This window comes from Phyllostomus discolor, chromosome 4 (assembly GCF_004126475.2).
Source record: "Phyllostomus discolor isolate MPI-MPIP mPhyDis1 chromosome 4, mPhyDis1.pri.v3, whole genome shotgun sequence".
Taxonomy (NCBI): Eukaryota; Metazoa; Chordata; class Mammalia; order Chiroptera; family Phyllostomidae; genus Phyllostomus; species Phyllostomus discolor.
Window position 1 is genome coordinate 95,471,497 of NC_040906.2, and position 26,414 is coordinate 95,497,910.

A 26,414-nucleotide genomic window follows, 5' to 3' on the forward strand; every position below is an offset into this window, starting at 1 on the left:
CACTGGCTAGAGATCACTGCCTGGGGACATGTTGGAGGCAACGGGGCCTTTTGTGTGACCACCTTCCCCCCAACCTTGGGAACAGCTAACTACCTAGAACAGGAATGCTGCAGCTTCACTCACCTAATCCTCCCTGAATTTCAAAGCCTTCACTGCACCTTGTTTGTCCTCCCCAACCCCCTTACAAAAGATCTGGCCAGGAAAGAGAAGGGAAGATGGTTTGTTAGGGTATGAACCCACCATCTTCTCGGATCTCCGGCCATCTGAATAAAGCGCCCATAAAAGATTCAATCACTGTCATTCCTTGTTGAATTTGGTAGTGATAGGCAGCCCAAACGCCAGTGTCTTTTCTGGTTACATAACCACCTAAAGCAAGCCTGTGCACAACTAATGAGGACCTTCTTGTAATGTGCCCAGTAAGACAATAAAAGCTCATTGGAGGAAGGGCTGAGGCTTTGGCTCCCCTCGAGAGAAAAAGCATGCCATCCCTTTTCCTTACTGGATTCGGTAATCTGTGTGAATGTCTCATTTTCATCCATAATGACATGGACCCTACAAGCCGGGGTCTGCATTAGTTGTGATATTATACTAAAGTGTTTTGCAAAATATTATATTGAGGAGAAACTGAGTAAAGGGTACAGGGGAGTTCTCTGTATTATTTCTTGTAAGTGCACATGAATCTACAACTACACCAATAATTTTTTTTCTTAAAAATACACATATGTTTGCTGAGGACTAAACCTCATATACCCAACACAATTTCTAATTCAGGAAGACTTTGAATAGTTCCCAAATACTGCATCTTTGTGCTCTATCAACACAAGTGCCCTGATTTGGAATTCAGTCATGTGTTCTGTTTCAAAACTTAGAGACTAGACAGTCAGACTTGCCCTTCTCTGATTCTATCATTTGGTTCATATTAAATATCATTACAGTCTCATGGGTGAGTTAATGTTGAAATCCTAGTATTTAAATTTTTATGCAAAGGAAAACTAGGAACTAGTGGGGGGTTTAGCATCGTTTAAATATCAATGATCTCAAATGCACAACATCAAATCTTCATCTCAAAATGGAGCTACATCTCAATGTGTTACAGAAGAAACAAGGGGGGCCTGGGACGATATGCTATTATAGAAAGAAGCCCCCGGGTCCGTTATGTCTGCCGCCCGAGGAAAGACATCTCTCAATGCCAGAGATTCGATTCGTGAAAAGGAAAGGAAATGTTTATTTAATGCTATACAAGCTTAAAGTAGTGACCTAATGTCTTTATCAAAAATCCTAAAGTTCCTTAAAACACCCACAGACACAGTTCTTCCTTCCTTCCCCCTTTGCCCAGTCCAGAGTACCATATCTCAGGAAAGGAAATAGAAGTCCATGGCTCAGGCAGTCCTCTGGTTATTCCCAGTTAGTACTCCATCTCGACTAGGAGACCTCCCTGGGCTCCTGGCACCCTCAGCTGAGTCGCCAGGATCTCTGCTAAAACCAGGTGGTGGTTCCCCCTTCTAAAGCTGTGGGGGTCCCCACTCTGGCAAAGGCACGTGGTCCTCTCTCCCAGGGCCACGGGGTCCCCACTCTGCCAAAGCTGCGTGGTTCTCTCTCTCAGGGCTGTGGGAGTCTCCACTCTGTCAAGGCTGCGTGGTTCTCTCCTCAATGACTGCCGTGTCTGGGTTTAAATCCCCATGCCAATCTTCCTCTGCAGCCCCATTTCTGACTCCTCCTACACTTGGGCACACTTGCCCTCAATCTGCTGTCTTCTCCAGCTTTTCTGGTCGCCATCGTGGGTCTGGGCAGGTGTGACGCCATGTCCTGGAGCCAATCTTCTCCAAGCTCCCACGCAGGCACTGTAACTCAGGGGACCTGCCCCCCAGTTACATCTTGGGTGGAGGAGGTCCCTTTCCATCCCCCTGGCTTTGAGCATGGCCATAGCTATTTAGCATATCTAAGTGACCAGCCAAAGGCTATAGGTATGTTAAATGACCATGCCATGGATTAGCTGCAAAGCTGCCCTGCATGTTCTTGCTCTGTGTGCCCCTTCCCCCAACTCACACCTGTGGGGGGAGGGGTGAAGACACCTTACAATCTCCTGGACACCTTGAGTTCTGGACCCCATTTCAAATGCCTATGTGGGGTCCCCCCTCTTGGTTGCACCCTGTAACAAATGCAATTTTATAAGAGAGCCAAACAAAATTTATTTGAGTACCATGTTTAATCTTAGGCTACAAATTTTCCACCCCTGAAAAAGAATTACAGGTGAGACTTGGCATTATTGTGGAATGGACTACAACATGAGCTTATAGAGTTCCATGTTTTAAAAACCCTCAGAGAAAAATCAACAACCATATGTCTAGGATGGTATGGACTCTCATCTAAGTCTGTGCCACGAGCTCTTCTGTGAAGGGTTGCTTGACCAATTATGTTAAGGGAATACTTCATGTTATAGCCATCCCTCCACCTTTGTAATAGTTTGAATAGTGCCCCCTCAAAAAAAATTCACGTCCACCCAGAATGTCAGTATGTGATCTTAAGTGGGAAGAGGGCCTTAGCAGACATAAGTACATAAATTAAAATGAGGTTGTACTACATTATGGTGGGCTCTAAGTCTAACAACTGGTGTTCCTATATGAAGAGGACAGGACACACAGAGACATAGAGAGGTCAGAGTCCATGTAACAACAAAAGTAAAGACTGGAGTGATATAGCTGGAAGCCAAGGAACATCGAAGGCTGCCAACAAGCCCCAGAATCTAGGAGAGAAGCACAGAGCAGATTCTTCCTCAGAGCCTCCAGAAGAAACCAACACTGTCAGGTCCTCAATTTCAGAGTTCTGACCTCTTGAACTGTGATAGAGTAAATAAGAAGTGGGACCCAAAAAACTGGAATTTACTTATAAAAATTGTGTATTTATTCTCACATGTTTAAACTTCAGTCACATTCAAAGTACTCTCCATTTGATGCTGTTACAGAACAAAAGAAGGGGCCAGGGGGCCAAGGGCAATATACTATTACCCAAAAGGAAACCCCCAGGTTCGTTATGTCCACCACCTTATAGAAAGACATCCCTCAATGCCAGAGATTCATGAAAAGGAAAGGAAATGTTTATTTAATGCTATACAAACTTAAAGTAGTGGCCTAATGTCTTCATCAAAATCCCAAAGTCCCTTAAAACACCCACAAACACACACAGTCCTTCCTTTCCCCTTTGCCCAGTCTGGGTACCGTATCTCAGGAAAAGAAATAGAAGTCTGCAGCTCAGGCAGCCCCCAATTCTTCCCAGTAATCTGTCTCAGCTGGTAGGCCTCCCTCAGTTCCCGGCACCATCAGCTGTATCGCCAGGATCTCTGCTAAAGCCAGGTGGTGATTCCCCCTTCTAAAGCTGCGGGGGTCCCCACTCTGGCAAAGCCACGTGGTTCTCTCTCCCAGGGCCATGGGAGTCCCCACTCTGGCAAAACCGCATGGTTCTCCCCCTGCCACAGCTCTCTCCACAATGGTGGCGAGAGTTTCCACTCAGCCAAAAATGCGTAGTTCTCCCCCACTGCCACAGCTGCCTGGTCCTCTCTCCAATGGCTGCCGCGTCTGGGTTTGCCAGTACTCTCATATCCTTCTAGCTTTACTGGGTTGCCATCGTGAGTCTGAGCAGGCGTGGCCCCATGTCTTGGAGCCAATCTTTTCCAAGTTCCCACGGAGGCGCTGTAACTCGGGGGACCTGCCCTGCAGTTATGTCTTGGTGGGGAAGTCACTTCTATTACCCTGGCTCAGAGCATGGCCATAGCTATTTAACATATCTGTGTAACCAGTAAAAGGCTATAGATATGTTAAATGACCACACCAGAGGTTAGCTGCAAAGCTGTTGCTATGCAAAACAGCTCTCCATGGCCCAGCTCCATTTGTCCCTTCCCCCAACCCACACCTGTGGGTGGGAGGGTGGGGAGGACATCCTAATATTTCCTGGACACCTTGAGTTCTGGACCCCATTCCAAATCCCTGTTTGGGGCCCTCTCTTGGCTGCACCCTGCTACAATGTGATACATGTATCAAGACTTTTTTCCACTGCTCAAAACAGTTTTGAACTTGTTGATTTTAATGCCTTTTAGTGCTTCTGCTCTTTTTTGTTTCACCTCTTCCACATCAGCAAAACATTTCCCTTTCAGGACTTTTTTCATCCTAGGAAACAAACAAACAAACAAAAAAATGTTGCTCAGGACCTAACTTATTTGAATAGGGAGGGTGAGGTAGTGAGATCATGCCATCTTTGGTCAAGAACTGCTGAATGGTGTGGGAAGCATGGTGTGGGCAGGTATGCCTGTAAATCATTCATGAAAAATGCAGACATGTTGGGTCTTCAAAAAAAAAAATTCACTGAAGCCAAATGTAGCCTCTCACAACAACACCAGCTGGTACACTGATACAGATGGGTTTTTAGAATACCCACCTAGGGAGGGAAGTGCTACTACAAGGTGTCCACCTTACAGAAGATAATTCTAGTTTTGGGGGAGGTATCCCCTCATATGTGGTTTTAAGTCACCAAGTTTGTGGTACTTTGTTATGGAAGCTCTAGGACATGAATAAAACCTCTCATGTCAGTGATCTACAATCTCTATGAGAGATTGAAAATGTTGAGAAGTCCTGAAATAATCCAAATTTATTTATTATAGAAGCATTTCCCCCCATATAACACCTATTAGTCTTTCATGGAACATATTATGAAAATGCCATTTTTAGATCATTTTACATTTTAATGTATATATAAAACACATGAAAATTTTATTAAAATGAAGATTCAGCAAGTGTGAGGTGGAGCCTGAGACTCTGCATTGCTAACAAGCTCCCAGCTGATGCCTCTCGTCCTTAGACCATACTGCATTGCAGATTTATACACCAGGAGGCAAGTGGCCAGAGAGGATAATCTTCCAAGGGCTTTTCCAGTTCAGAGGACAATGACCTAGCCATATGGGGTAGCTTGATTTTTATTCCCAGCTCTTGATATCAAAATAGGGAACTTTGCAGTGCCTTTAGCCACAGTAGTGGAGGAATCTCCCTGCCTCCCTGGGGTCAGCTGAGCCATGTACCTTGCTTTGAGCCATGGAATACTCATGGATGAAGAACACACACCAAGAATATCAGTTGATGGGGTCCCAGAATGACGACATGTAAAAAAGGCCTAAACCCAGCCAAGCCCAACCTACATCAGTCAAACCAAAAGCTACCTGTAGACTTATGAAAGAAAAATAAATGTTGACTGTTGTAAGCTACTGGGAGTTTCAGATTATCCCGAAAATATACCATCTTGGTCTTCTATCCATCCACCCATAAATATGAATGCAAATGTTTATATGTTAGTGGGTTTTTATTGACTGCCAACCATCTACCAAGTATAAGAAGGTAGAAGATATGATTCCATGGCCCGGCTCTATTTGTCCCTTCCCCCAACCCACAACTCAGACAACTGGCAGCCTGCCTTACAGGGAAAGTGGCTTACAAATGAAAGAATAAATTGCAATGTAAAATCATATAAGATTAAGAGTAATAAAAATTTGGCCTATTCTAAGTAGGCTGGAGTTGTCAGAGAAAGCTATAGATGGATTTTGGGTAGGTAAGAAGAGCAGAATTCATTTTAAGGAGATTGAGATGTCCTCTGGAAAATAGGTTCTAATGGAGTAAAATGTCACAAGCTATCAAAGTATTGATTGCAAAATTCAAACCACCTTTTCTGACCATTATGGGAAAGCTCACATACATTATTATGCCGTAGCAGGCCATTTGTGACCATTTGGAAGAGAAAGAACATTCTTCTTGTACATTATTCACTCCTGGCACAGTAACAATTGGAGGCACAATGAGGAACTCGCCAGTGGCCGGTTTTCAGCAGCCATGACAAAGCAGAGGCAGTGAAGCCAGTGGGCTGCCAGCAGGAGTCCGTGCCATTATTTGCCCAGTGGAGCTGACAGAGGGTGAGAAATATTGGAGCCTGAGAAAAAGTGCTCTGCAGCAAATTACTTTTTATTCCTCACTTAATAAAAACTTCCTGGGTTGTCTGCAGTTATCATGGCTGGGTCCATGATTCGTAGATCATAAATGCATATAGAGAGAAATTTTTCTGATGATGTGCTGGGGATTAGGTGAACTTCGGAGTGAAGAGAGAGTCTGTGCAGAGTAACTAAGACCCACCGCCAAGGGTCTGTTCACCAATAGGACTTCAACCACAGTCCACAGGTAAGCTAGGGTATGGCATCCACATCCAATGGCTCATGTAACAACAAGGATTATAATTGTTTTAAAGACAGACTTCCTAAAAGTTGCCCCTGTATCCTCATTCTAGAGGTTAGGAAACTGAGACCCAAAGAAAAGTGATTTGTCTGATTTAATCTCAGGCTCAGGATTCTCTGGCCATTGTCTTCCCACTTGCAGCAAGGGGTCTCAGAATGGTGGAAGGAGCTGTATAGTCCCTATAGTTCCAGCCCTTTCTGGTGTCTGAATTTCCTGTTCCAGGTCTATCTCTGCAGAGCACCTCGGAGGCAGCTCATCCTGAGGAAGAAAAGAAGCACAGAACACACAGAAGCCCAGCCATGGTCAAAAGGAAGGGAGGGTTTAAGTGTAGTAGGGTCTGTATTCCTCGGATCACTCTCTGATCCCACATCAATGCATCCTCTTCTCCAAACCTGGACCAGAATTGTCAGAATCAGGAAAGAAAATGTGGTAACCAATAATATGACAGCTGACATTTATTGAACACTTAGCATGACTTATCTCATTCAGGCTTACAAAACCCCACTTTAAAAAGGAGGAAACTGAACCAAAGATGTTAAATAACTTGCCCAGGGTCTTAGTGAGCTTTTGTGATAGAGGTAGGGTTTGGCAATAAAGTTTTGACCTCAGGGCTCTTGCTTGTAACCTCTATTACCTGTCGCTGTACCACTGAAGCACACCTCTGTGCCACAGGCTAAAACTCACACAAGCATGGCCACAAACATTCTCCTCCCTCCAGCCCACCCAAGAGAATTCTGCAATTGACAAATCAATTCCTTTGCCCAACCCTTTGCCCTCAGAAAGAAAGATTGTCTTACCTTGTAGGATTTGAGAATGGACAAGGTCTGGGTGGATCTGTAGAAGAAATGAAAGGAAATACCAAATCTTATGGTGAGCTACAAAATAAAAAATAGTAGAGAAAGGAGAGCAGTGAGAAAAGGTAAAGGCAGAAGGGTCTAGTAATAGTAGCTGGTGGTGAATAGAAGCTCCACGTAGCACGGGATGCAAAGAACTGAGCAATGAAGATGAGAAATGTTGCTGGGGATTAATGTTCTTCAGTAGGCCAAAGTAAAGCATGGAGTTCCTTTTATATTACAGTGTGGTTATTAAATTGTACTTCAGTAAAGGTGGCACCATTCCAGAACAAAATAACAATTTGAATACTTCACAAATATGAGACTGAAGTGTACAATTTCAATAGGTTCATATCTGAGTCAGAAAGCCTCCCCATGTCTAAATTTGGTACTTTAACCCTGTAAAGGATAAGAGGGTCTTCGGGTCCTCGGGAATAACTGCAGACACAACATCTAGAGGAAGAAAGGAGAAAATGGCAGAAGAAAAAATGTTACAAGTAACACTGCTCCCAACGTACAGACACCACCCTCTGGAGACTTTCAGATATTAGCAATATATTTAGATGGTATATGTTAACTTCAAGGACATGTAGCAAAGAAAGATCTGTCCACTATGGAAGTGCAGGCTTCAGTTTGACTTCTGAAACAGCAAGGGATCCTGAGATGTAAATTTAGGAGACGACAGGAGAAGCCAGGAAAACTATGAGGGAACACAGGGAGCAAAGGTGTGCAGAGGTCTGAACACCCAGCTTCCCAGTTGCTTAGCAACCCCTCTCATAGAGATTAAGCCATGAGTCTTTCAGGATTCTGTAGTGAGCTCTTTGTTGAAAGTAACAAAATTGTATCTGAGTCATCAAAGAGTTACTTTGGCTTTCAGAACCGACAAGCTCACCACCACAGGCAGTCAGTCACTAAGGTTTATTAAGGTTCAAGTATGAGCTGCCCTAGGGGAATTTAAAAGAAACAGGAGACAGCCCCAATCAATCTTGAAGAGTTCACTACCTAGGCAACACACACTCAAATGTGTAGCTACTGAAAAGAAATACATCTCCCTCTCAGCGTTTTTTAATTAAGTTATGTGTTCTAGAAATGCAAGGGATCATTTTATTTATTTGTTTTTGTGCATATGTGTCCTCATATCCATTTCAATGTAAACAAATTCAACTTCTTGGCTCTGCAATAAAATACCTAAAGCAAAGGAAGAACAGTAGTCAGCTAGCAGCCCTGGATTAAGGTGTAATAAAATATTGTGTGACCCAATCGGACTCTTATCACCTTATGTCACTGCTATGTGGATATGTTCACTATAGAAAGAGGGATTAATTTCAGCATAGAGCACACAGCATTTAGAAGAAAATAGCTGACTTGTGAACTGCTGCCCAAAACAGGGAGTTAAGGCAACCTAAGATAGAACTTCTCTAACCTAAATTTAGTGATGAGGAAGACTGAGAAAACTCTACAAATAAAATAACTTCTAGATATAGGAAAATCAAGACCGGGTTCAAGGAGACAGTCTGTATAGTGAGCTCATTTCAGAGCATACAGATGATACCATGAGAGTCCCTCGTCCCAGGTCTACACCCAAGAATGATGCCAGTGCATGCATGTAAAATGAAGTAGCATCACTGAGCACAGCGGGCACCTCTGGAGTGATATCATCCTTCACCATCGCTGCACTGAGGAGAAAGCACCACCGGCCAGCCCTGCTGAGGCCCTCAGCTACACGTGTAGGCAGCAGCAAGTGGGGGGCTGCTCAGACAAGTGTCTCCCCACTTGAGAGGGGGAGGCAGATGAACATTTCACTTGGGACCCTTGAGTAACCAGCTGCCCCAGTTTCTTGTGTCACTGCACAAGGGTCCATTTTGATTTCACCTCACATGGAGACCAGCAAAGCTGAGATGTCTGGAGACTGCTACAAACAAGGGAGAAGGGTAGGGACTACCAATGTCACCTGTGGTGGGCACCACTGTGTCCCCAGTGGCCAGCCATGTGGAGGACCTCATCAGCTTTCACCCCTGAGGAAGCCCACAGCCAGCATGCTAACACCAATAACTCTCTACAACTCTTTCTCTTGAGGTCTCCACAGGTTTTTGCATTTGCAGACTCCAATTGCCTGAATCCCTACCCTCACCCATCACCCCACCTCCTCCTGATCTGCTCTAGCCTGTGCCCATCCAAATTCCATGATCCAGCAGGGCCATTCTACCTATATTGCAGCTGTGTGCATGCACAATATCAGGTGGGCCTGCCAACCTCTACCACCATGCATGTGGAAGAAGACACAATAGATGAAAACATATTCCATGTTCATAGACTGAGAGAATTAATATTAATTCCACACAAAGCAATCTAGAGTCAATGCAATCCCTATCAAAGTTTCAATGCCATTTTTCACAGAAATATTTTTTAAAGATTTTTTTTATTTTTGGAGAGGGGAAGGGAGGAAGAAAGAAAGGGAAAGAAACATCAATGTGTGTTGCCTCTTGTGCAACCCATACTGGGGATCTGGCCCACAAGCCTGGCATGTGCCCAAGACTGGGAATTGAATTGGTGACCCTTTGGTTCACAGGCTGGCACTCAATCCACTGAGCCACACCAGGCAGGGTAGAAATATTTTTAAAATCCCCAAATTTTTATGGAATGACAAAAGACCCTAAATAGCTAAAATAATCTGGAGATGTCAGACTTCCAGATTTCAAACTGTATAACAAAGCTATAGTAATCAAATCAGCATGGTATTGACATAAAAACAAACACGTAGATCAGTACAACAGACTACAGATCCCAGAAATAAACCCAAACGTAAAGGTCAACTAATTTTCAACAAAGATACCAAGAGTATAAAATGGTGAAGTGACAGTCTCTTCAGTAAATGATGTTGGAGAAACTGGATATCCATATGCAAAGGATAAAATTGGACTCTTACCTTACACCATGCACAGAAATCAACTCAAAATGGATGAGAAATTTAAACATAAAACCTAAAACTTTAAAACTCCTAGAACACAGGGGAAAAACACTTTGACATCAGTCTAGGAATAATTTTTTGAATATGACACTAAAAGCAAGGCAAGGAAAGCAAAAATAAACAAGTGGAACTACATTAAACTAAAAAGTTTCTGCACACACACACACAAATAATCAAAAAATAAAAACACAACCTATGGAATGAAAGAAAATGTTTGCAAACCACTTATCTGATAGGATTTTAATATTTAAAAAAATAAGGAATTTATACCACTCACTATTAAAAATCAAATAAGCCAATTAATCATGGACCTGAATAGATATTTTTCCAAAGCAGAAACACAAAATCCCAACAGATATATAAAAGGTATTCAACATCATTAATTGCCAGAAAAATGAACATCAAAACTACAGTGATATATCACCTCATATCTGCTAGGATGTCTATTATCAAAAAGTCAAAAGATAAGTGTTGACTATGCTGTAGAAAAAAGGGACTCCTTATGTACTTCTGTTGAAACATAAATTGGTACAGCCATTATGAAAAACAATAAAAGTATATATAGAACTACCATATGATCCAGCAATCCCACTTCACAGTATATAGCCAAAGGAAATAAAATCACTATCTTTAAAAGATATGTCCATTCCCACGTTCACTGCAGCATTATTCACAGTCACCAAGATGTAGAAACAACCTAAGTACCTGTCAAAGAAGAATGGATAATGAAGATTATGGATAATGATAAAGATAGAGTTAAAGACAGAGATAGAGATGGAGATAGAGAGATAGAGATATAGCTATACAATGAAATACTGTTCAGCCTTTAAAAAGAAAAAAGTTCTGCTATTTGTGACAATATATATGAACCTGGAGGACATTAAACTAAGTAAAATAAGCCAGCTACAGAAAGACAATTGCTTCATGATCTCACTTATATGTGAAATCTAAAAGAAACTTGAGCTTATAGTAACAGAGAGTTAAAGAGTGGTTTTCAGAGGCTGGGGGAATGTGAGAAAAGAGAAGATATTAATTAAAGAACACAACTTTCAGTTGTAAGATGAATATTTCCTGGAGACATGTACAGCAGTGTCACTACAGTTAATAATAACATACTGTATGTTGTACACTTGAAATTTGCTAAGAGAATACATTTTAAGCATTCTTACCACACACACACACATACACACACACACACACACACACACACAAACAGTAACTATGGGAGGTGATGGTTATGTTAATTTGTTTAATTATGGTAACCATTTCTCTTTGTATGTATATATCAAAACATCCACACTATATACTTTAAATATATATAATTTTTATTTGTCAAATTAAATAAAAATTTAAAAATAAAATTTTTTACAAAAGAAAAATGAGGGGTGGAAGGGTGTGCACCCAGAGTACTGTGGGACAATTCAATACCAGGTTTCTCCTTAGGGCATGTTGCAGGCCAACACCTTGCCCACATCCACCTAACTAGTGCCATGTGTGCTGTTCTATGCAGAGGTTCTGAGATGACATTGAACATATTTGTTTTTCAAGCATGGGTGTATATTTTGCTTTTAAGTAAAAGCATGTCTGGAAAACATCAGTTAGTATCACAAGGAGGAACAGTAAAAGGCACTCACAATTTACATGCAAGTAGTGTCTACCATGCACATTAAGAAAGAAAAATATTATTTTGAGATGCATACTGGAGGATTTAGGGGTGAAATGTTAAGATGGGAATCACATTAAGATATAGAAAGAAAAATGGAAAAATAAAACAAGTTTGACAACATGCTGGCTATTATTGAATCTCAGGGGTGATGGGCTTATAAGTGTTCACTATACTTTTCTTTTGCAAATATTAACATTTGAAAATTTACACAATAAAACTTTTTTTAAAAAACAATGGCAGTGAAAAAAAAGGGAGAGGCAATAGGATTTTCAGTAGTTTCTGCATGCTTCCACTTCCTAAAAGCCAGTCAGGCTTTTAAGGAGGACTAGTAATATACAGCTAAAATCCTATATCTTCACAATTTGATATCATACAAATTATTTAATACATTAAATTTGTTCGGATTTCTGATGCAGATGGTTGAGCTGACCATATTCTTGGTTCATGATATATTTATTATCAGTAGTCTACACAAGGCTTCTTACTTGTTTTTTAATGCACATATTCCCTTTCATTCCTCTCCCCCACCTCTATAAGGGCCACTCTTCTACTTGTGAATGTACGAGTCTTTGTACATGTTATTGCTAAACATACATTATATACTTATTCCCTTTCATTCCTCTCCCCCACCTCTACTTGTTAATGTATAAGTTGCTCCCTGCCCAGCTCTCGCCCTCTTGCCAGACAATTCAGTTCCTCTCCATATGCCTCCCGTGCCTTTCAATCTGCTGCCCCTGCACTGGAGCTCAGAGGGAGTGAGTCCAAGTAAGTCTGTGTGTGGCCCTTTAACAGGAACTGCCTGGGATTTCAGAAGTTTCTGTCTTCCACAGCCCCACTGGTTTCTACAGCCAGAAGTTCTGGAGACTTATCTCCTGGCATTGGAACCCTGCTCTGGGGAGCCTAGTGTGGGGCTGGGATCTTTCACTATTGAAATATTTCTCCCAATTTTTATCCCCCACACATGAGTGTGGGACCAGCCCATTCCACATCTCCACCCCTCCAGTCTTGATGTGGTTTCTTCTTTAATTTGATAGTTGTGGGACTTCCATTCAGCTGTTTCTGATGTTTCTGAATGATGGTTGTTCTCTAGTTTAGTTGTAATTTTGATGTAGATGTGCAAGGACATGAGCTGTGTGGAAATATCTTTTTAATCTTCATGCAAAGATATTTTTTTCAATGCTTTGAGAGAGAGAGAGAGAAACACCCATGTGAGAGAGAAACAACAACCAGTTGCTTCCTGTACTCTCCTGGACCACGGATTGCACACACCACAACCAGGGATAGATCCTGCAACCTAGGTGTATGCCCTGACCAAGAATCAAACCTGCAACCTTTTGTTTCAGGACAATGCTTTGACCAACTGAGCCACATCAGTCAAGGCTAGATTGTGACTTTTTAAATCATCAGTTACTGAAAAAGTGATGTTCCATTTACATGAATAAATTCTAAAAAATAACAATAACTTCTTAAAGTATGTCAATGTTTAAAGTATTATATGTTTTTCTCATTAATAGTGATAAAACATCTATGTAGTACTATTTTTCCAAACTCTATGAAGAATATACAGGCTTATGAAATGTATTTTATGAAACCTAGATCAAATGTTTTTCTTGTCTCCAACAAAAATAAAATAAAAAAATAAACAAAAGTGTACAATAAAAGATTTTGCATTTTCAGTTACCTTTGTTTTGCACCTGAGCAAGTATCATCTGAGAGCCTGAGATTCATGATTGTCTCATATATGTTATTAGCCCAGAGCCAATTACACTATAAACTACTTGTATGGGTGTTATCATCACATATGCTATTTCTAAATGAAAAATAACATATATCCAGCAGATGTTAATTAAGTATGGGGGTGGGGTGGAAGAGCATTATCAGATAACACAATCAAGACTGAAAAATATACTAATTCTGGACTATAGGTGAGGATAAGGAAAACTTGGTTTACAAGAATTTCTATAATGAAGAATATGGAGCATGGAATTAATAATGCTTGTAAGTTAATATCCTGGAGAGCTTGACTGAATATTTTCAATGATTTTTATTATCGTTTATTTTGTAAAGAAATATTTTGCCCTATTCACTTTGTCTAGAAATATTTACTAAGACTATCAGTGCATTATAACAAAAGATATGACTTGATTTTTATCTAACTCACTGGAATATGTCTCTTTCTCTTTAATTCCTAAGAGAAAATTAGTATTGTTTTAAGTATTTTTTAATTACCTGCTTGTGTTCAAGAAACTAAGTATCTGTAAATGAGGAGACAGGTGCACCATGCAAAGTATTGACATATAGGCCATCCCCAACTTGTAGATGGAGTGAGTTATCAAATTGTCTTAGTAAGTCAGCTGTTGAGACTCAGAGCATTTTTTACCATGAAGATTTGTTACACAGAGTGGCTAGTTTTCTAGATCCAATAAAAATTTTCCTACCCCATTAACACTGATGAAATTGTCTTCTTAGAACAACTATGGTTCACAGGTCCTAAGAAACCACTGAGACACTTTCAAATGGTCTTCAAGGGCAAAACTATTTTCAAAATCACATTGAGACATCATTTACCCTTTTTCTGCATTGACATTTGTGTTGATTGTCCCAAAGCACAATGGCAGATAAAACCACCGATGTCTTAGTTCAAAGCAAGGCAAAGGTATTGTTCTAGTAGTTTTCATATCCTTCACCACCACTCACACAAGGCAAAACAAAACTGCCAGTTTCACTTAAGAATGCCATGATGAAGCAATAAGCAGTATTTATTTTATTAAGTCACAACTTTGAGAGCACATCTTTTTCACATCCTATGTAACAGAACAGGAAGTAATCATAAGGCCTTGAGCTGCATACCAAAGTAAGAGAGCTGTCTTGGGTGGTGGGGGATGATAAGTGTGTAATCTTTCAAGTTGTTGGTAAATGAGTTACTTTTTCATGGAATAACATTGTTTCTTACAAAAGACAACTGGCAAACTTGGGTACCCAGCACATATTCTCTCAAAATGATATCAAGTGAGCTCAGCACTTACCAGAAAAATAACTAGTATATTTGTTGCTGATGATTAAATTTGAGATTGAAAGTAAAAATTAGAATTTTGGAAAACTTGTATCCATCACCACAAGCTTGACAGTTTTCTAAAATGTATAAATTGATATGGTTTCAGATACCACACAGCAACTAATCTTTGAGAAATTACTGTTGATTGCAATTTGATGTAATATCAAAAAAGAATATCCACAATTATCTGAAAAAAGGTTGTTAAAATACTCTTTTTTTTCAAACAACATATCTATGTGAGGCCATATTTTCTGCATATAATTCAATTAAATCAACATACTTCAACAGACTAAATGCAGAAATAGATATGAGAATTCTGGTACCTTCTATACAGCCAGATAGGTATTAAAGATTTCCTCAAAAGTAAAATAATGCCGTTTCTCTCACTACACTTGTTTTAGAAAATACAATTATTTTATTTAAAATTGGTTTTTATGTCACATATAATGGCCTTGTTATTTTTAATGAGCTAATAAATGTTACCTTTGTTTTGGCTCCTAATACAGTAAATTTCATATAGCCTACATAAATAAAAACTATTCAGTATACTTCACAGTTTTCAAGCATTTAAAAAGTTCCTGAAACTGAAACATTTGAGGACAGCAACCTCCCCCACACACAAAAAAAATGGTGTTAAACTCCATCTGGAAATGTAAAAACGTTTCTCCTGCTCTGTACAAGAGAAATGCCCTCTCCCAACCAGCACACCTATTCTAGGAAGTTTCTTCATCAGTTTCTAGGCAAACTCAAATTATACAGGAGAGGGGAACAAAAAGAAGGAGCTTCCCAAAACTGCTTGTATAAATACACATTAAAGGGGGTGGTTGCAGTAGTAGGGACTTAAAACTTTAGTGTGGTGTAAAAGAGATCAGGAAATCAACTCAGAGCTATGTACAACTTCTTCCAAACATTCTGGATAGGAGAGATTTGCCATTTTGTTAAAAGGTAAATGTAACCCTAGCACACAGCAGTTTCCTGATATACACATGTATACATGTATATGTATACATACACACAGGAGGTCTTTCTGGAAAAAGGCCAGTCATTGTTAACAAGAGTGGTTTGCACACATCAGTGTAACCTGGCAACCAAGGAGAGTGGACCAGAATGCACATGCATGAATAATGATGACTTCACTGTTCTAGTAGTGGGGGTGGTAGACACCATTGAGTGAGCTTGTGTACTGTTGCATTCAAAATGAATGAGCATGACCCTGCTCGTGCATCATGTCTCATGCAGTTTTTTGGCAAAACATCAAATCACCCAGGTGACTCACTTCCCCAACATCCCAGATTTGGCACCTTGTGACTTTTGGCTTTTCCCAAAACTAAAATCACCTTTGAAAGAGTGAATGAAAATGAATAAAGAAACTTCCTGAAAGAGATAAAGGCCAAGAATTAGAAGGGTTTTAGCAACTTGAGAACAGGCACAGTATCCAGCATCACTACTAGAATCAATGAAATATTTACACATTAAAAAGGCAACTAACCATTCAAAGATGCAGCTAATTAAACATGTAACCTGAGTTTAATGATTATAAATAAATACAGTATTTAAATACTGGGAGCCAGGGAGAAAGAAATGATGAATGGAACAAGGTGAAGTGAATCAAAGGTTTCCTGGGAGTACTGAGATTTTGAGCTGGGTCTTGCCCCTAGACACGTGTTGGCAGAGGGGACATGGTACAGCACTGCAGAAACACAGGACTCTATCAGAACTAACAGTGTAGCGGAAACACAGGACTCTATCAGAACTAACAGTGTAGAGTAATTCATCCAACACTGTCTTGAGTAGGGAGATTATACAGAGAAATGGAAGGACTGAGACTGTACAGGAACAATCTTACTTATCTTGTCTCCAAAGAAAGCTGAGCTTGCCAATGTGTAACTCTCTTCTTAACTTATTCCACTTTCAAAGGCATTCATAGTAACAATATCAGAGGCTGAATTTATCTGCTACTTTATTTTCTTCTACACCCAACACAGGAATGATGATGTAATGTCCCAAGAAAAGCAAATATTTTTTACAGAATTAGAGAGCACTTGGTTCTTAACAGAATTTCATCCCTGAGCATATTGGACTTTTGGGAATTTAATTAAACATCTATTGAACACCTGCTGTCTACAAGGAACCACATGAAACACTAGAAATGCAAGGATGGATAAGTTATGTCCCTTACCTTCAAGGAGCTCACAGTCTTTAGAGAATACAAACATGTGCCTGAATGACAACACCATGTGCTGAGCAGTGCAGCAGAACCACAAGCCAGGGCATTCTTCTTTCAGATCAGCATTCCTCAAAAATTCAATTTCCTATTTATTCTTCCTAAGTTAACTTTCAGCTTTCTTCATCCCTGTTGAGATGGTCTGAAAGGTCTGTAAAATCCTATCACAAATAACCTTAATCAAGAATATTTACTGTGGGAGGAAGGGGTAGATGGGGAGATAAGTGGTACTGGAAAAAATACAATATAATTTAAAAATAAAAATAATTTAAAAGAATATTTATTTATTAGACACAAGGCTGCTCTAGTAAAATGCTACACTGAGGAACTGAGAGTCAGAGAGTCCTGAGCATGTTGAGCTTGAAGTTGCTAGAATTAGTCAAACAAAAGAGAGAGAGTCAAAGAGAAAGAGTGAGAAAGAGAGAGAGAGAAAGAGAGAGAGAGGGAGCTAGCTCATCATCTTTGTCAGTACCCCTGACATGGAACAAACGACTTTTCTTACCACCTCAGCAAGCATGTAAAGGGACACCTGTGTTTAACTCTGAAAGAAATCATCTTCAATTATTAAGATAGTTCTGGACTACTAGATCTCCCAGTCTCTCACTTAACATGGGGTATGATGAGACCTGAGGATTAGTCATCCAAGCCCAGAACACCTAGAAACTTGGTGAGGGTTGTAGGTGGGCAGCCCCATAACATTGGCCAGGGAAGTTCTGAGACTTATCAGGCTCTGTGTATTTTTCTAGCTCATATGTGAGCTGAAGAAGCAGTGACCCTCAAATAAGAAACAGAAACTGGGGGAATAGGTCTAGCCAGAGAAGTAACTTTGATACTGGCAAAACCAAAGATTCTGCTTGTGGCCACTGGAAAATACTGGTAGGATTTAAATTGAGTCTAGAAGACAAAAATTCAGTCAAGCAAGCACAATGATTTATGAAATAAAAGGGGTTCTCAAAAATAACAGGGCACAGTGGTGAACAAGTTGCCCTCATGGACTTAGAATATAAAAAAAGACAAACATAAAAGGTATAATTATAAATATGAAAAACAGAGGGAAATATGAGGGCTCTGTGACAACTTATATAAAGGCTTTAACCTGGTTTGGGAGATTAAGAAAGATTCTTCTAAGTAAGTGATATTTTTAACTAAGGTGAAGGGCAAATGCATGTTGAATCACAAGAAAGCATTGACAACCTGTCCGTCCCAGACACCTGCCTGAACACACAGGCCTGGAAGTGCAGGTTCATTAAAAGAGAGAATCAGTTTAACCATTGACCTGCTGACATAGTTCATCCTAACTGAACTTCTAGACACTGGTCAGTGACAGACATCAGCCTTCTGGCTGACATCCTGGGAGCTTTTGGGGGAAACTTGAGGGAGCCATATCATCCAGGCAGGCCCAGAGGCCTACAGGAAGACAGTCCCAGGAGGGTCTCAATGGATATCAGGAATTCCACAGGGATTACAATCTGTGCATGGGGAAGTGGGAGGTGGGGTGAGTTTTTAAGATTTAAAGTTTTCCAGGGCAAAAATGGTGTCCCCCCCAAAACAAGAAGCAGTTACAATTAACTCAATAGAGAAATGTATGTAGGAAAAAGTGAAACTCATGAGAAATTGTGAGATGGTAAGGTATTCTCTTGTTCTTATTATTCTTAACACCAGTAACCTGAAATCAGTCACACACACACACATCCCCAGGATATCTAAATAAATTCATGGATAAGAAAAGCTGTGGTGCATTTACACAATAGAATACTACATGGCAGTAAAAAAAAAAGGAAAACTTACTTTTTGTGCAGCATGGAAGGACCTGAAGATTATTATGCTAAGTGAAATAAACTAGTCAGTGAAATACAAATATCATATGATTTCACTTATATGGGAAATCTAATGAACAAAATGTCAGGATCGGCGGGGTAGGACAAGTGGGAATTTAGTTACAATTAGCATTTTGGACTACAAATATGGCCACCATTTGGACTACAAGTAACATGGCAACTGAACTCTGACCCAGAAGAGGTGACTGACATCAGACCAGGAGCCACCAATGCTAAATTGCTTCTTTGTTCACCAAGAACCAATCCTTGGCTCCTGCGCGCCCTAAGTCAAGCCAAATAAAACTCCCACCCTTTCCCTTCTCTGGGCAGGGAAAAACGTCGCCCAGGAGCACAAACTTCCAAAATAAAGCTCATCTGCCTGTTTCCATGGCTAATTGGCTGTTTATTTCCTTGGTGGGGTCTAAGAAAACCTTACACAAAATAAACTGACAAACAAAACAGAAACAGAGGCATGAATACATGGAACAGAATGACAGCTGTCAGAGAGGAGGAGATAGGGGGAACTGGATGAAGGAAGGTGAAAGGATTAACCAAAAGTTTTATGCATAATCCATAAACACAGACGACAGTGGGGTAATGGCCTGAGGGAAGGGAAAGTGAGCGCTGGGTAGAGGTGAACAAAGGGGAAAAAATGGGGACATCTGTAATAGTATAAACAATAAAAATGAAGTTAAAATATTAACTTAACAGTATAAAACTGACACAAATAAAAAATATAGACTTAAATGCAATTTAAATTAAAATTCTATTTTATTTTTATCTTGTCATATTTTGTTTTTTAAAAATGTATACCCTGGAGATCTAATGCACACTATAATGAATATAGATAAAATATTATATTATAATCATCAAACTTGCTAAGAGACTAGATCTTAATTATTCCCTCCACAAAAAAAGAAATGATAATCATTTGATGTAATAAAGCTGCTAACCATCACTACAATGGCAATCATATTATAATATAAATGTATTGATTCAACGTGATGTATACTTTAAACTTACACAATATTGTATGTCAAATGTGTGTCAGAGAGAGAGAGTTTGGGTTAAAGACAGGATGGTAGGAAGGGAGAGGAGAGCTGTTCCCAAGTGTGGATGTTTGCCATCGCCCCTGCAGGTCTAGCCTCCATCCTTCACTGTCTGTTCATTGCCCTGGAGGCTGATTTTTGTGTGAATTTCAGGTATTTATCTTAGGACCCATGGCTTTGGGCCACATCACCTGTATGTCAGTCACCCTGGTAACTGCCCCACCCTTTTTCTCACACCTCTCAGGCCTAGGGTTAGTGTCTGGTTCCCTATGTCTAATCTAGCATTACCTCACTGCTCCCTGCCAGCACCTCTTAAGCTGCTTGCACTTTGACAAAATGTACTCTCCTTGAACTCTCCTCAGTTGCCTCACTTGAGTATGCCTGACACTGAGTGGGACACCAGAGGACTTTAGACCAAACTTTATCAGATTCTTGGTAGCTAGGGCTGGAACACTCAGGTTAAAGAAGACCAAGAGAAGAGAAAGGAAATGACTGTAAAAGCAGCTGTCTTCCCATGTTCTAGAACAGCAGAGACTGTCCAGAGAGCAGAGTATAAGAGTCTAAGGCTAAGGGGGTGGGGGGCAGGGGAATCTGATTCTTTAGCTAAAAGGAGAAATGGAGGGAATGGACCAGTATAATGAAAAGAACAATCAAGCTACCATTCATTTGGAGCTTACCATATGCACGACACTGTGTTTAAATGCTAATTGCATTACTTCACATGGTTTCACAAAAGCCCATTATCTAGATAAGAAAACAACAGGTTTGGGCAGGTTTCTTTACTTGGCCTTGGTGGGAGAACCTGCACATAATAGCTGGTCTGTCTGCTACAGACCCTGAGGCCTTAACCACATTGCTCCTGATACCATCAAACCTACAGCTGAGATGCTGAGAAGCTTCATCTGACTGCCCTGTGATGAGAAGGAACAGGGCCTAAATGCCCTATAAACAGTGTCAGCCAGGGAAACCTGTGGCTGGGTTTTAATATCAATCTATTTAGATGATTACTTCAGTGTTTGGATAGTCTTTGTTTTCTGCGATTTTGCTTTCTTACACTTTGTTTTGCTTCAATCTTTCTTTTTTCTTGTAACTTCCTTACAACCATCCTGAAAACAAAAACCACAACACTGAAACTTTATCTTAGTTGAAATAAAAAGGAAGGGATTATTTTCACACATAGGCCAAGGATTCTAGGAAACCAGAGAGACTCAAGAGACCCACCTTAGTGATGGCAGCAAGAGAGGAATCCTCCAAACATGAGGAAGCCCAAAAGCAGGACTTGGGTAGAAAAGTTCAAACTTGAAAACACAATATGGGGAAAGAGCATAGCTATTTTTGCTGATCATTTTTGACAGTATTAATTCCAGAATGTATGGGGCCCAGTGGAAAATGAGAATGCACGCCTTCTTGTTCAAGAATTACTAGGAATTAGTACTACCCATGTATAATGTACATCCTTATTTTTCCCTCAAGAATTTGGGCAAAAAGTGCACATATACACAGCAAAATGTGGTAATAATGCTATCATGTCATATATACAGACAGGAAGCCACAGCCCATACCCTGATCCAAACCTCATGACAATCAGCCTTGGATCTAAAGTTCTGTGTCAGAGCAAGGACTGACCTCTCCCAAATTACCCACCAGGGCCTGTGCTGGAAACAGTTCTCTCCCCTTGCTGGTCCCAGGGCCAAAGAGCTGTGTTCCCAAGAAATGATGGAGGCTCTGGTACAGCTATATCCTTACAAAATAATCATTTAAATGGACCTGTTGTCTAAAAAGTCAATTAACAAAAGACAACAATGTTAATCAACAAATTGTAGCATTTAGAACCTGCCTCAAATTTGCCTAAATGTTGATAAATTGCTATTAATTTTGCACATTAAAGGTCAAGTTATTTTTTGTTCCCACCTGCTCATAAGAAATGAGTTTAACCTCTAGATATTAATGAAAATGGTTCATTTGTAACAGAGGAACATTTTTAGATTTCTAGATTACTGACATTAATATAAATTTATCAGAAATGTGGCAGCAAAGTCAAATCCCAGACCAAGAGAAATCCTCACTGACTGGAAAAATCAAATCTGGCTGAATACCAGGTCTGGGCCAGAGCCCATTCATATCTCCCTGTGCCATCTACATAACTGAAGGAAGGCGAGTAGACCTATTACTTTGATTGCACTGACAGTCAAATTAAATCATTCATCTTCAAGCCTTTCACTTCCTGTAATAAGCATTTATTGTTTGTGTTCCCTTCCCTTTTTTCAAAAGTAATGGAACCCCAAATTTCTTTTGGGGACCTCACTTGTCCCTCATTGTACGCAATCTGATGAGGCTGTAAATCAATGTGGCTGCCTTTTCCCAAAGCATGAGAATTGACCTGAGGTTGGATAATCAAATGAACTCTCTACTCTCCCAGCGCTTTGAATATTGATAGAAGGAAAAACAATGTTTGAATTTCATTCATTCCAGCAGTGGGACCCTGAAAAGACAATTAACTTGTTTCTGGTACATGGACCCTCAAATCTACCTCAACTCCTGTCCTTTTCCAACCCTTTTTCTTCATCTTTTCTATCATTTGTATGAATCAGCCAATATCCCTGTAGTAATTTTTCTGTTAAAATTAGTCAGAGTCTCTAATGCTTTGCAACTAAAAATATGTTTAACAATGTGACTAGAACTTCCATTGTGTATTGAGGAATGATTTAGCTCCCAATGGAGTAGGAATTGAGCTCACAATTCAGCATTTTACTGGAGAAAAGTTAAAAGCACCTATAAATATGATGGAAGAACTGGCAAAGCAAAAGACCAATGTGTTTAAATCAATATACAGGGTCTGGCACAAATAATGCCCCTTTTTATTACAAAACCTTTTATTACAAAATCATAACCATGTAATTCTGTGACTGAACAACATCACAGCTGAAGCACACTATATGACATTTTAGGTGAAATGTTTAAATTAAAACTATAAATTACTACACTCATATTATTACCTTTACCAATCAAACTCAAGAAAGGTGTTATTTCTGCCAGACCCTGTAGTATAATCTATGTTTGTGGTATGGGTATATGTATACTACAGAATGTATACTAGAATGTATACTACAGAACACCCAGAGAATCAGTTTTAAGGCAATCATCAGGAAAAATGTGATATTAAGGGGTGAAAGGACTTGGTTTAACATGATGAAAGGAATAATCTATACAAATCATATACTTGACAATTGTCAAAAATCACTTGCAATTAGCATTCTAGGATCAACTGAACACACACACACACAAAGACAGATTCTGACATTGTAGAACTGTTAAACCATCAGTGTGCTAACAATCAACTTGGCTATGACACATCTGGTTAGGTTAAGTGATGCACTATGGTTTTTATCGACAAGAGGTGTCCTGGGAAAAGAGCAGTATGACTTATGAAGAAAAAAACCTATGGTCAACTTCCATAGCAACATTTTAGCATTTCTCATTTGCATACAAATATGGATGTCTTAAAATATGTAAATTCAAAATCTATTTCTCCACTCTTAGAATAGTAATATAATCTTTGTGAATAGCAATAACTATTTGAAATCTTTCTTTAAAAAAGAAAGACACTCTACCTGCATTTCTCTAATATAAAGAAAATAATTGGGTATATTGACCATGATTTTGTAAGAGAACATAAAAACATCAGCTTCAAGTAGCAGTCTTTTTGTGTACTCTACTCCCCATCCCACTGGACTAAGGCCAAATTCAGGCCTCATTTACCTGCCTATATTCTGACAATAGCTTCTTTCCTTGCATACTAAACCTGCAAAAAGATCCAGTGACCTAATTTTGGCCTTAACTGTTCTGTCATTCCCAGCTTCCTTTAATCCTCTCAATGGTATAGTTTCAATGATGTCAAAGTTAAGCCTGAAAAATGATGACAAACATAACATTGTCACTTCTCATTCAAAAGCATTCAAAGGCAAGGAGACTGGGGTACAGATGGCTTTACTAATCCATGGCAAATCAGCCCTCTCCTAGTGCAGGAGCCATTCCTGCTGCTAATCATATGTGTCCAGCTCTCTGCTTCCTGATCCCAGGGATCTTCTGGCATATCCTGCCCACCTTGTGCTGAGTGAGACCACATGACTAGTCTAGACAATGAGTTATAAGAAGAAGTATGTGTCACTTCTAGGCTAGAGCATTAAATAGCCAGTGAACATCCACCACAGCTCTTTTTCCTTCTGACACAGAAACCAGAAACATTCAACATAGTGGCTGTCTTACAGCGAGAGTCTAGAATGAGATGTGGGGTACAATATCCAGCTGACCTGCAATGGAGGTAGAGCACTAATTAGAAATCAAACTTTGCAGTTAAACACCTCTGGGATTCAGGAAGCTTCTATAGCAAAATATCACCTGATCTGACAGACACAGGTATTACAACATCAATGTCAGCATCTGGCTAGCTCAATCAGTAGAGCATGAGAGTCATAAAATGTCAACACCAATGCATTTTATTTTTACTAAATAAACTTTTATTTTGGAATGATTTTTAATTTACAGAAAAGGTGCCAAGATAGTGCAGAATAGTTCCTAGCTTAACCCAGAATCAACATCTTACATGTTACATGGTACTAAGTTGTCAAAGCTAAGAAACTGATAATAGTGTATTATTAACTAAAATTGAGGCCTTATTCAGAGTTCCAGTTTTTCTACTAATGTCTTTTTTTGTTCCAAGATCCAATCCAGGATATCACACTGCATTTAGAACTACATTCCTTTTAAATTCTATTGGTCACCTCAGTCATCTTTCCCTGGGACAGAGAATAGGTGAGAGGGCTATTGTCTTCATTACTGAGCTAGGGAAACTGAGGCTTGAAAACGGCAAATGACCAAGATCCCTCAGCAGGGTGAGGTGAGCAATACCCACCTCACTCTACATCATTCCTCTATGTCTTCCCTTCTACACAAGGACTCTTGGCTTTCAGAGGCCCTTTTGGAATGTCCCACCTGACTTACCTCATCCCAGTGCAGATAAGGTGATGCCCCCATTAGAGTGGGCCCAGCCCTGGAAGAAATTCACCACCTGCCCTATTACCTCCTTCCCTAAGTTTGAAGGCCAGGACAATGTCTTAGAGAGTTCAGCCTGGGCAGAGTGAGGCCCTGTGCAAGAGAGTGAGAGAAACACTGATATTTGCCTATGCAAATCATTTGTGATAGCTGCAAAATACCACAAGTTATTTTCAGTTTTTTTAACAAGAATATTCTATTTCCCTACCCTTTTAATCTGGGCCAGCCTTATGATTTGCTCTGACCAAAAGAACTTAGCAGAAGTGCTGTACCAATTCTGGGCTTAGAGCTCAAGAAGCTTGCAGCTTCTTCTCTTATGCTCTTGGAATCGAGAAGTCACCATGGGTTTGCCTGAGTTTGCCTGCTGGAGAGACCACATGGAAGAAAACTAGTCACCCAGCCAATAGCTTGTCAACTGCTGGACCAGTGAGTTAGACCATCCTAGACCCATCTAAGGTGAAAACCAATTGCATGCAGTCCCAGGAGCAACCCTAGGTGATATCAAAACTGTCCAGATAAACCCAGTCCAAACTGCCAGCCCACAGAATTGTGGGAAAATAAATCACTTGTTTTTAGCTGCTCAGTTTGGGGATAGCATTTTATATACCAAAGACTATAGCAAAGTTTCTCTCTTGGTAGTGGAATTCCAATTTTACTTCAGGAGGCAGTGTGTCAGTTCTGGGGGATGGGATATGACTGGTCCACTCAATTGTGACAATTCTGTTCCCTGCTGTCTTAGCTTTCTTTGCATCTAGGTAGCTGGTTTGGGCCAATGACACTTAACTGGAAATATGTAGGGGAGAGAGCAGGAATATGCAGAGGAGAGAGCAGGAAAAGGACCTCTGACAAAACATAAAATTTATGATAGAAATTTATAAGTCCAGCTAGCACAACCCTTCCTTCTCTCTCTCTACTTCCTTCCTTGAACATAGCCATGATTTCTAGAGGTATAGCAACTATCTTGTGACCACGAAGCAATAAGCAATGAGGGAAATACTGAAAGGACCACGGAGATGTGCACTCTACCTTTGCTGAGCTGTAAAACCAATGCTGTTGGTCACCTGTCTTCAAAATTGATGCTATACGGGAACATAAAATTCTTTGTTAACCTAGATTTTCCTTTAATTAGAGCCAAATGTATTTCACATAATAGGATGTACAAAGACAAAAATGCAGAAGGACCCTTGTTCTTGGGAATCTGGAGCCAATAGCATGTAGTTCTCCAAACCTATCTCCTTTCTCATTTCAACCTCTCAATAATCCCCCTCAAAAGCAAAAACCCAACCCTTTTCAAGCTATAGGATCTGGACCTCCCACACCATTCAGTAGTGAGCACAAGGCCTTGCAGGTAGCATAGAGGGTGCTTAGGGTCCGACTCTCTTCCCTCCAGGTACAGAGAGAATGCTCACCTGCTACATTTTCTGCATGGCCCAGTCCACTGGGAGCCAGGTGTATCTTTTGTGCTTTTGGGGGTGATGACAGGTCCC